The sequence below is a fragment of the Toxorhynchites rutilus genome, chromosome 2, assembly GCF_029784135.1.
Source record: "Toxorhynchites rutilus septentrionalis strain SRP chromosome 2, ASM2978413v1, whole genome shotgun sequence".
In the NCBI taxonomy this organism is placed as follows: Eukaryota; Metazoa; Arthropoda; class Insecta; order Diptera; family Culicidae; genus Toxorhynchites; species Toxorhynchites rutilus.
In genome coordinates this window covers 279,442,558-279,455,591 of record NC_073745.1, presented here as the reverse complement: position 1 = coordinate 279,455,591, position 13,034 = coordinate 279,442,558, and positions in this window count along the sequence as shown.

The window sequence follows — 13,034 nt, the reverse complement described above, 5'->3', positions numbered from 1 at the left end:
CTTCTTGGTTTGAGTAGATCTTTTTTCTTCGCTTCCCAATGTTTGGCCAAGTATTGAAAGCGTGTCTCGTTAGCGGAAGTAACAAGAACGATGGGGAAATTGGTTCACCTCTTAATCAAACAGAAGCAACGGGAGGAGATAATAAGACGTCAGAATTGGAGGATTCATCCATTGGCTCGGGGAGAGATAGTAAGCGATAGCTGAGGAGTGATAAGGCGTCTTCGAGTCTACTGGCCATTGAATTGACTGCTATATTTATACGAACAATCAAGCTAAGAAAGTCATTGAGACGGTGACTTCATATCTGTTGGACATTTCCTAGGAACCAACATAGTATGGAACCAATTGAACCTCCATGCTGAAAGTATTAATCATCCTTTAATCTTGTTGATTGTCGAAACGCTAGATGCCGGGAAATCTTCCCAGCAAAATATTAATAGCACTCATCTTAATTAATTCATTTAGCTGCCTTTCACCACGTGTAGCCGGCGGTCATATGTAATCACGCCCGGTAATATGATAAGGCTTTTTATTGCCAAACAAGAACCCCTGTTTTACCAGGAGTGAGAATTTGTCTCACAGAGGCATCATCGCAAGGGATTCTCCGTCCGTAAGCAATTGGCCTCAAGCAGAAGACGTCCTTTGCTTCCGCGAACGACTGACGAGAGTGGAAATTTATTGTATGCTAAAAAGGCAAACTGGCCACTTCGGTTGATAGGTAAGCGGGACGGCGTTGTACCAAAAACAAATAAAAGTCACTCCATGCGGTTAAAATTCAGTTATTCTCGTGTCGTTTTACCGCACAATTTTCCGTTCTCCGGGCAAACGATTCCCCCGATGAAGGATGCTGTGATTTTCCGACGGAAAAAAGACGTTTCATCCCGAAGAGGGGAGCGAAAAGTTTGGCTTGAGCCAGGGGTAAGTTAGGCTAATGATGATGTTTCCATAGGGGTAAGTCCTGGAGCGAAAGCATAGCGTGCCGAACCGTTGGGTGGGCGTACGAGTTTTTATGAGAGGTCATAAAAAATAATGCGCGTGTTGTGTGTGTGGAGTGGGGGAGGAACAAATCGGTTTTGGGCATGTGGGGAGAGACAATTTAAATTGTTTGAGGGTTTGGAAACGTTCTGCAGCTTCTCCTTTGATTTCAAGTAGGACAGTATGCAAGCTAATGATAATCGAATCTGAAACTGATCCCTTGGTGACAATAGAAGGGATTGGTGGTTTATTGATTATGGATTGGCTTTCAATTGATTTTGTGTATAAATATTTTTATTGTATAACTTATGAGCGGTTACGGAAAGATGGTAGATTAAGGGGATGCACATTTCGCAAATTATTTTTCAAATTTTATGAGTAATAATTTTGATTGAATTGACATTTTAGTGACGTTTTTCAATGAAATTGGATTAGGTTGTACATATGTTTATTTTTTTTTGCTTAAAATATATGGTTTTTATGAAATTATTAAGGCTCTATTGTATTTTTCCAATTCTTTCACCATGCAGAATATAAGCACAATTCAATACTACTTCGTTTTTTGATTCAGAACCCTGCTCTTGGTTATATGTAATGAGAGGATAACCATAAAATCAACTTTCGATCATACCAGTTCGCGTTGACGATATTGAGCTTCATGTTTCGATTTGTGTATCAAAAATGATAATAGATTTTCGAAAGGAATAAGCATACTTCCTAAATATAAAAAAGAATGAAAATAAACTTTTCCGTATATTTATTCTATGTATGTAGAAGAGTAAAATGTTCGTTACAAACGGTGAAAAGTACTAATTCCTCAGTACTGGTGTCAAACCACCATAAAAACATTTATTGCACCCTAAAACCCTCACATGTCAAATTTGAGTTTATTTGCTTGATTAATTCTCGAGTAATTCAGAAATTTGTGTTTAATTTGTATGGCAGCCCCCCTTAGAGAGGGGGTGGGGAGTCTAACCACCATAGAAACATTTATTGCACTCTAAAAACTCCATTTGCCTAATTTGGTTTCATTTACTTGATTAATTCTCGAGTAATGCAGAAATTTGTGTTTCATTTGTTTGGCAGCCCCTCTTAGAGAGGCGGGGGGAAAGTCAGCATAGAAACATGTATTGCACCCTAAAACCCTCACATGCCAAACTTGGGTTCATTTGCTTGATTAATTCTCGAGTAATGTAGAAATTTGTGTTTAATTTATATGGCAGCCCCCCCCCCCCCCCCTTAAAGAGGGGGGTGGAGAGTCTAACCACCATAGAAACATTTATTGCACCCTAAAACCTTAATATGCCTTATTTGGTTTCATTTGCTTGATTAATTCTCGAGTAATGCAGGAATTTGTGTTTCTTTTGTATGGCAACCCCCTTAGGGAGGGGGGTGGTGAGTCTAACCACCATAAAAACACTTATTGAGTCTAACCACCATAAAAACATTTGTTACCTCAATATGCCTAATTTGGTTTTATTTGTTTGTTTAATTCTCGATTTATGCAGAAATTTGTTTGTGTTTCATTTGTAATTTTCTCTGTAACTTCAATATGCCTTATTTGGTTTCATTTGCTTGATTAATTCTCGAGTGATGCAAAAATTTGTGTTTCATTTGTATGGCAGACCACCTCCCCCCCTAGAGAGGGGGGGGGGTGGAGAGTCTTACCACCATAGAATCATGTATTGAACCCTAAAACCTCCATACGCCAAATTTCGTTTCATTTGCTTGAATAATTATCGAGTAATGCAGAAATTTATGTTTCATTTATATGGCAGCCCTCCCCTTAGAGAGGGGGGAGGGGTCTCAAACTATCACGAAATACTTCCCCGGCCCCAAAAACCCCTACATACCAATTTTCATGTTGACCGGTTGAGTAGTTTCCGAGTCCATAAGAATCAGACAGACAGACAGAAATCCATTTATATATATATATATATATATATATATATATATATATATATATATATATATATATATATATATATATATATATATATATATATATATATATATATATATATATATATATATATATATATATATATATATATAGATTTTTGGGATAAAATTAATAACAACACCTCATAAACCAGTTATTTTTTCACTTCCAAAATGTTATTTTAATCCACTACTTTAGATGTTTCACAACTATATTCTGTACAAATTTTCTCATCTTTCAAAAAGAAGCTTCAGAATCGTCCTATTTAGCATGATTTTTTAAGTAAAGTCAGACTAAGGTAAACATAGTCCGGAACAAGATATAGTTATGTCATTGTTGAAATTTTTTTTTTTTTTTTTTTTTTTTTTTTCTGTATTATAGTGACTTTCAACGCTTCTGGCTGGTTCGTCACTTTTCCTTCCATTTTGGAAGAGTGTCGGGAGTGAGAATTGAACTCGTGATCTTGAGCGTGAGAAGTATGGATGTTACCTCCACGCCAGATCGGCTCCACATTGTTGAAATTGGAACATATGTGTGGTTGGATTTTTTTCATAAAATATGATCCCTAGGGTTGCAGCGTAAGTGGTCATGCCAAATTTCAAAAACTGACCATGATGCTTATTTATTGGGCCAGAAAAATGACCTGTGCAAAGTATCAGCTCAATCGGACATGATTTAGGGGTGCCTCAAAGCGCTCAAAGTTTTGATTTTTTGATCCTCGGAAATCTGCCAAGGGGGGAGTGAAGGAAATTTGGAAAATCGATTTTTTTTTCGATGCCAAATGAATTAAAAATGCATGAAACGATGAGATCTGGTGTCATCTCGAAAAAAAAATTTTGGCCGAAAGTCGACCTTTTGAGACTTAGCCTAAGGGGCGATGGAGGTGTGGAAAAAATAATAATTATCGAATTTAAAGAACCGACCATGTACATTTTGTTTATTGGTCCAAAAAAAAGACCTGTGGAAAATTTCAGCTCAATCGGACATGATTTAGAGGTGCCTCAAAGCGCTTAAAGTTTTAATTTTTATCCTCGAAAATCTCCCATGGGGGGGAGTAAAGGAAATTTAAAAAATCGAATATTTTATTCGATGCCAAATGACTTAAAAATGCATGATACGTCGAGATCTGGTGTTAACTCGAAAAAAAATTTTTGGCCGAAAATCGACTTTTTGGGACATCATGACCGATTGAGCTGAAATTTTGCACAGGTCATTTCTTTGGACCAATAAACAAAATGTACATGGTCGGTTTTTGAAATTCGATGATAAAATTTTTCCCATACATCCATTGCCACCCTAATGATCCTGTATCATCTTCTGAAAGATTCCGACTATATGTAATTTTTTTTATATGAGAAAGGTATTTTTTGACTTTAAGAGGATGAATAAAACACTTTTTGTTTCTTTTAAATTTAAAAAACTGAAAAATATATGTATATGAAAAACAATTCCAAAGTATAAAAGTAAAGTTTTGTAATACAAGTTTATTGATTCGATTATATAAAATTATTTATTGGAGAAATTGGAGACTGTATGTAATCGAGTCCGCCCTATATTATGCTTTATGTGTCTAACAGAGGAAACACCACTGCATAAAAAGCTCGCTTTGTCTTATTAATTAAATGTGCCACTGTAAGTCGTCATCATCAAAGACAATGCATTTTCTCCCATTATCTCTGGATGCTGCTGTTTTCTTTGCTTTTTTGTACTGAAATTGGAAGAAGATGTGAGCCCTTTTTCCAGAGAGTGCACTTAGTCGTGCTCTTTTGTCGGACAAAGCGTCGGTTTTTGTTGCTTCAGAAACTGATGGTTCTTTGTTAATGAACCGAAGACGCTTTTGTGATTTCCATGCGTCGTCTTGGAAATGAGGATCCTTTTTCGTGAGATGTACAGCTAGCAAACTGGCTAGATTCTACTGGAGATGACCAAAATTTTCCGTTCGAAAATGATTTTGTTCGATTGTAGATTTACATTTTCTTGTAACCTTGCACAGACACAGTTCATTGCAGTTTTATATTGCAGCAGATGTAACACCGCAAATGACTACAAACGAAGGAATTCTCGTTGACAACATTGAGCTCTGTGTTCCGTTGGTGGAATAAATACGTGTTTAAAATGAAAAAAAAAAATGCGAATGTTAATTCATATTTCTGCATCAAATATGTATTCTATTTAATAAAGTAATATGTTATTTTTGCAAGTGCAAAAAAATCATGAACGAAAATTTTGTCGGATTACGATTTCATTTTACGAGGGTCGTTCAAAAAATAAGTTTCAGTGCCTCAGAAATCGCGGAAAAATAAAGTTGAGACAAAAAACAAGGTGATTTTCGTAATCTACGTTTTATTTTCTATTTTTCTACATATCGTTCGAGGCATTTTTCATAACATGGCACGGGTTTTTCTATTCCGAGCGTGAAGTGCGTAGCGTCCAATATTTTGAAGTACGATGTAACTGCGTCACGAATTTCTTCAGTGTTATCGAATCGTTGACTGCCGAACGCCTGTTTCATCATCGTACTATTGTGAAGTTTTGGACCGATAAAGAACCGCGATTAAGAACAAAAGGCCAGGTTCATTGACGAAAGGAGTGTTCCTCATCCACGATAATGCGCGGCCCCATTCTGCTCGCGAAACTCAAGAGCAAAATTCGAGCCACCCAAAAATGAAAATGGACACCAAAATGAAAGAATAATAAGAACAATGAAAATTGTGATTGTGGGTCGCGCCCATCGTATGCGTCAAGTTAAAAAAAAAATCGGAGAGGGTCGGGGCAGCGGCAGGCTGATTTGGCGTGGAATTCCATTTGTGTGCTTTCCCGAACAGAGCTATCATTAACGGGCAACTTTTGCAGCCGCTAGAATAGAAACAACGAAGGGGGTAACGAAAAGAGAATATTTGCGAAGTAAACTCCATCTTGCATAGTAAGTGGGCTGTCGCTACCGTATAAGTATTACATCTCCTCTGAGGAAAATTCTCAGAATCTTTCTGTGTCCAAAACAACAAAGGTTCTGCTCGTTTTGTTTCCTCTCGGACTGTGAATGCCAGCGAATATTTCACTTGAAGTGCATCTGGAATTGCAAATAACACAACCCCAGGGTTCGGGGGGCGAAGCAGGCGAAAAAAAGAGAAGAATACAAATGATTATAGGTCGCTTCTAGCCATCAGTGATTGGCTTTGTGTGTGTTGCTTGTTTTCGTTGGGCGAAACTTAGAACTTGTTCATTTCCTGTTCATGCGAATAGCACACCTTCGATACTTTTAGTTTAGTTCCATTCGTATCTGCTCTCGTGCGCATCGGAAGCTCCTAGCTTTGTTGACGGATTTGACCGAGAGTCGAGAAACGATTTTTCATAAACGGTCATTCTCGTGATGTTTCATTTCTGTCGCTGCAACTGTGTGCATCTGTTAGACGCGTGTTTGATGCTTGTTGAATGGCGATGCACGGAAGATGCCTCTCGCTAAATACTCAGTACAATGCGTGCATTGATATAAAGAAACACATTGCGACATATGACCAATTAATGTATTGTTCTCGCAGAAGTAAGAAAGAATCGTTGCTTCTCGAAATGATTCTTCAAAACCACGCAAGCTATTAAACCTTTTCAGGATCCCCGGAAATTTTTACTAGAAAGTTATTTATAAAATTTCGACGTATTCGCAAATAATATCCGAAATGATAAACCAACAAATTAAAAAAAAAGATTGCGTAGTCCTACGTCCTAAGCGGTCGTGTCTCGGATACAACCCCTCGATTTTTTTTCTTGAAATGAGCCATTTTTGAAATGTATATTTTTTCAAACTTCATACAATTCATATAATTCATATAAAAAATAAGTTTCATTTTCTATTCTTCTGCTGCTGCTCTTGCTGCTTCTTTTGGTCGGTACAATTTGAGGAACACAAATTGGATCAATCAAAACGTGATATTTAAAACGTTTAGATAATGCTTTGTTTTTTACAATTATTGAATGGTTATGTCAAGAAAAATATAATTTTATTTATTCTGATAGGTGCGTAGAAATATGTTCAATAAATTGATGTAAGAATCTTTAAGATTCTTCATTGTTCATTGTTTTTTACATGTTTGATGTTCAGATTTTCGTTTCAATTCTGAAAAAAATATGCATAACTCTTCGACCACTAGAAAAAAAGATCGTAATGGCGGCTAATAGTGTATCTCGAGCAGTAAAATGATTTTCGGTTGCTCAAAATTCTCTTTTATGGTAAATAATATTTTGTTCAACAATTTTTGGTATTCTATAAGAAAATCACTATTTTATAGTCCGTAATATATATTTTTTAAGAGTAACCTCTCCGAACTGCAATATATTTTCTCCATTGATTCGGGTTTTTAGCGTTACGTAATTTCTGCACCACGCCTCACTAGTTTGGAGGTAATTCACGAGCAAAATTCTTATTGGATCCCACAAATCTGATGCTAATACGGAATTGACTTGTACGGAAATGACAATTGCAGAAATGCAATCCAATTACATCCATTCCTTCAGAACGTCTGTTTTCAGAAGCAAACGGTTTGGTTCAAGCTTAGACAAGATCTTGTTACTGCTTTGATAACACTGATAAAAACTGATAAAAGTGTGCAACGAAGCAAACACATTTGTTGTAAACTGTACGAATTTTTATATTTGATAACATTATTGATCCAAAGCATTTATTTTTCAATGCTTAGTTGAAAATATTCTTTTTTTACTAGTGAATTATTTTCCGATTAAACAATTAATTTATGATATTGATACGATTATTCGTATCGAATAACGAACAGCTAAAATTATTCAATTAGTTGATGAAAGATCAATTTGAAAAATCGGACAACACTATTCGCAAGCTTCCGCTATGTGCAATATACTCGAAACAGCAAAAACCATAAATGCTACAGGCTGCATACAATCTGGGCGCTTGCAAAAGCTTTATGGTTTATCAACTTAGCTCAGGTCAGTTTTCCCGCGTTGCTCGTTGAACAAATAGAGGGAATGCGCTGTTCGCGCATTTCTTGATCCATGACAACTTCATGTCGCCGTTTCGATCCATCCGAGGGAAATAACATTTCTTATCCATGAATTAAATTTTTAATATTCGCTATGTTGTAGGTAAAGAGTCGATATCTGTAAAAGGTTTGAGTGGTGAGATGCAACGGTACTCTGTACCAGATTAGAAGTTATAATTTGAATGTAAATTATTTCTTTATGTTTTTCAAATACTTAAAACATATCGTTTGAAGTATTTTTTAGCCATTTTTCTTTGAATTTATCAAATACTAGCTGACCCGGCAAACTTCGTCCCGCCCAAAATTTGTTTTTTGTTATCGATACCTTCAAACATTCACGTTTTTTACTAAGCGCAAGTTTATGGGTCAAATCGCAGAACTGTTCATTGATTGATCTTCTAATCGACCTTGTTGAGTTTACCTTTTACTATAAAATTCCTAGTATTTCTAACAAAACTCATCATTATAATATCAGATTGTTTTCTGACACAATTTTCGTTCAAGATTTTTCAACCATTTGCAAATAACATGTTTTTCCGTTACATGGAATAAATGTTTGATACAGAAAATATGATAGAATAAAGACAGCCCTAATTTGGACAATTCCTTCCTCGAGTTTTGCTCTTATCGCCATATTCGGCAATCCATTTTTATTGGTATAGATTGAAGAAGATAAAGATATTTCGTTAGCGCAAACATCAAATGGACTAACAACGGTTGTCACTATGTAATTGTAGAACATATGGGAATTAAATTTTTCGAATTTTACCTTTTTCCTCCAGACTTTTCCCAAAATTTTCAATTGTCATGTTTGATTTTAATATTTTTGGTTGGAATATGTGTAACATTTTTCTGGGGCCCCCTCTCCATTCCAGAGGAGGGAAAATAGAAACATTTCTTATACCAAAAAACCCTCACACCCCAAACTGTGCTTGATTAGTTCTCGAGTTATGCAGAAATTTGTGTTTCATTTCTATGGCAGACCCCCCCTCCCCCCTTCTTATAAAGATGGGAGGAGTGTTGAACCACCTTAGAAATGTTTCTTGCCCCCTAGAACCTCTACATGCTAAATTTGGTTCCGTTTGCTTAATTACTTCTTGAATTATGCAGAAATGTATGCTTCATTTGTATGGCAGTCCCCCACCTCCCCTCATAGAAAGGGGAGGAATGTCTATTTTCCTATTCTATGTCGTGTCCCCTAAATCCTTCGCATGCCAAATTTGTCTCCATTTACTTGATTAGTTTTCGAGTTATACAGAAATTAGTCTTTTATTTGTATGGCCCCCTTTAGAGAGAGGGGAGGGGAGTCTAACCACCATAGAAACATTTATTGCACCCTAAAACCTCCACATGCCAAATTTGGTTTCATTTTCTTGATTAGTTCTCGAGTAATACAGAAATTTGTGTTTCATTTGTATGACAGCCCCCCCTCACAGAGGGGGGAGGAGTGTCTAACTACCATAGAAACATTGATTGCACCCTAAAACCTTCTTCTTCTTCTTCTTCAATGGCACTAACGTTCCTAGAGGAACTTCGCCGTCTCAACGTAGTATTACTTGCGTCATTTTTATTTGTACTTAGTTGAGATTTCTATGCCAAATAACACGCCTTGAATGCATTCTGAGTGGCAAGCTCTAGAATACGCGTGATCACAGTGCAAGTCGGAGGAAATTTCTTTGACGAAAAATTCCCCCGACCAGAACGGGAATCGAACCCGTACACCCGGCATATTAGTTATGACGCTAACCACTCGACCAAGGGAGTGTAGTAGATAGATGTCTCATATTAATAAATAAATTAACAATTACAAAGTATTCAATTATCTCAGTGTAATTAAGGTGAGGGCAAAGTAAATACACAAAGGTAAGTAGCGCTCGTTTAAGAAAATACGAAGCCGATAGAGAAATACGATTTCATAGCTGAGCGAAACTTGCTACCCGGAAGCGATGTATGGAGAAAAAAAATATAGCAGCTATGTATAGGCTCGAGAATATGACAGAAAGAAAACGTTCATATGGAAGGAGAGAAACGTCGACAACACCTAGGCTACTGAGAGCGAGGTAGTCTCTCACATTCGGTGGAGGGCTCTCTGCAAGAGTGAAAAGGAAAGACAATGATAGTTTGCATAGGATTCCCACACGGACGCGAGAAAATCGTCTTGCTTCATTTCAAAAAAAATACGAAGCCGAGAGAAATGAACCTGCAGAGAGAATCGGGAGAGAGATGAGGAAGGGTTTTTGATCGGGAGACTGGAACTCCACAGACATTCTGTTGGTTAAGTTTGGCGTGATAGCACGCAGTTTCTGCTATTCCGGTAATTTATTTTAGAAAGCCGCGATGGCGTCAAAGGGTCACGACAATGGCGCAGTGAACGCTTCCGACCGGTAAGTAGAATTGTGGCCACCAACGATCGGAAACACAACATGGCTTAGGGAATAGTGAATAGTGAGAATAGGAAAACAGTGTAAATTAGATAAATTTCGTGTCAATTTGGTACATTATATCTACTACAGGGAGCACACCCTAAAACCTCCATATGCCCAATTTGGTTTCATTTGCTAGATTAATTCTCGGGTAATGCAGAAATTTGTGTTTCATTTGTATGGCGGCCCGCCCTTAGAAAGAAGGGGAGGAGTGTCTAACCACCATAGAAACATTTATTGCACCTTAAAACCTCCATATAACTAATTTGGTTTCATTTGCTTGATTAATTTTCGAGCAGAAATTTGTATTTCATTTTTTGGCAGCCCCCCTTAGAAAGGGGGAGGGGTCTCAAACTATTACGAAAACCTTCCCCGGCCTCAAAAACCCCAACATACCAATTTTCATGTCGATCGGTTCAGTAGTTTCCGAGTCCATAAGAATCAGACAGGCAGACAGACAGGCCGACAGAAATCCATTTATATATATATATATATATATATATATATATATATATATATATATATATATATATATATATATATATATATATATATATATATATATATATATATATATATATATATATATATATATATATATGACCTACCTGTAGAAGGTTGAAAGTCATATCGATATTTTTATATTTTGACCATCAACAATATCCAATTCAAAATATCAGAAAATGGCAAAGAATTAACTTTTAAATGAAGTCAGCTATGGCACTTTTTATCTGAGTGTTATTTCGATTTGGAGTGCTATACCTTCAAAAACACCCTGTATAAGTAAAATAAATAGTAGTGTATTATGTTGATAACAATTCCACTGCAAAATGTTATTCCGACTCTCAGTCATCTTGTTCATACATCGTCCCATGTTAAAATGCTCGGAGACACAACCATCCTGGGGATCCAATGAATGAGCAAGCAGTTCCATTACTTTCTAAGACGTTTTGGGAAGCGTCCCGACCACAAATCATCTGTGTTGTTTCGCAAGATTTACTGCACCTAATCACACCGCAGTCGAGCATCCTTCCGGCGCCGAAAACATACACGAGTAAATGGAAACGTGCCACGTTTTCCTTCCGCCCTGCCGAAGGAATATACATTTTCGATACCAACCTAATCCGGGCTCTTATGTCGAATTTCCTGCTCCTTCCACGGAGAGCAGGGCACAAATTATCATCGTTTAATTATAATTTAATCCTTTTTTATTTATCTCCTTTTGCGAGAAGGGGGCATTAGTGGGCAATAATGCTTTCCTTGCGCGCTACAGAAAAACCTCTCTTTGGTTCGCATGAAAACGGGATGCGGGATGGCAATTGAGCGGAAAGAGATATTTCCTGTTGGTCGTATGAAAACCGTGAAAACCGTACGGTCGCTCGCAAAACTAACCCACCGTTGTTGCCTAATGCGTTATCCTTCAATGGACGCGAGTTCTTGGGAGGCTTTGTTGGAAAATTGCTTGCTCGGGTGTGGAACTCCGGATGAACACAAATAGGCAACAGGAGTGCGCTGTCCTCATTACGTTCGACCGGCCGGCGGACATCATTGCCAACCGATGGAATGCCGTCGTGTTCAGAAGGCAACGATGTGCGCTGTCCAAAGTTAGAGAATAAAAACATCATAATCAAATCGGAAGTGATCTGAAAAGTTTTTACCCGTAGCGCTCTGTTTCGCGCTGGGATGGTTACTCTCAGCAAGTGAAATCCTTCGAACGATTGCCCGAACGCGGAATGTTGAAATCGAACATTAATGTTCAACAATGTTGAACATTTCCATGTTGGTGTATCCTCGGAGGAAATTCATCATTCTCTCATCGATCAGCTGAATATATCAACAAAAACTTACAAATATAAAATTATTACAATAAAATCCATGTCCGTGCAATCCGCAGCATCTAGATGTCGACCATTTGACTGTTTTTAAAGCCATCCACCGGAACGAAGCCGCTCTTGAACCCCTTGAAAGACACACCAAGGTCCCGCGCCATATGCGTCTCGTCTGGTGTACATCTCGTCATCCGGATGGAATTAGTTGGGTCTATAAAATAATCGCGTAATAGAATTCAATTACGCCATGAAAAGGGTTTTTCCTTCTGGAAGAATTTCCGCCCGTGGACTCACCTTTTAACCCCTTCACCATCGTATTCTTCAACCGAGAACCGCGGACCGCGGAAAAATGCGATACACCCTAATCCTTTACCACGTGCCGAAGCAGTTTTTGAGTGGCATCGGGTTCGGCTCTATGTTTGTGCTTCACTTTTACTTGTAATTTAGTGCTTCCATGCCGTTTCGAAGTCAGCGGAAAGGCGTTCCGCGACAATAATAATTGAGTTTGAAAGTCCAATTTTCGATGAGCCAGGCCGCACTCACCCGGTCCAGCTGCAGCGGTAGCAGCGGAAGCAAGGAAGGAAACGAAACTTAATAAAATAATAACACTTTCCGCATAATCCTTTCAGCAGAGGACAGCGCTGAGGATTGTGATTACTGGTTTTTATGTCGAGGAAATTTACGACTAGCATTGCGCTAAATAGGGCGGTATTGGCTGGTTCTCGTGCTCCCCTCATCCGGAAAGGATCTTCCGGAAAAACAATTTAAGGCTTCTAATGAAATGACCGTCACGACTGGTGGAATCCTGGCCATTGATTGGTGGATTGTGGTAGATCTGAATTATACAATTGTTTCGCAC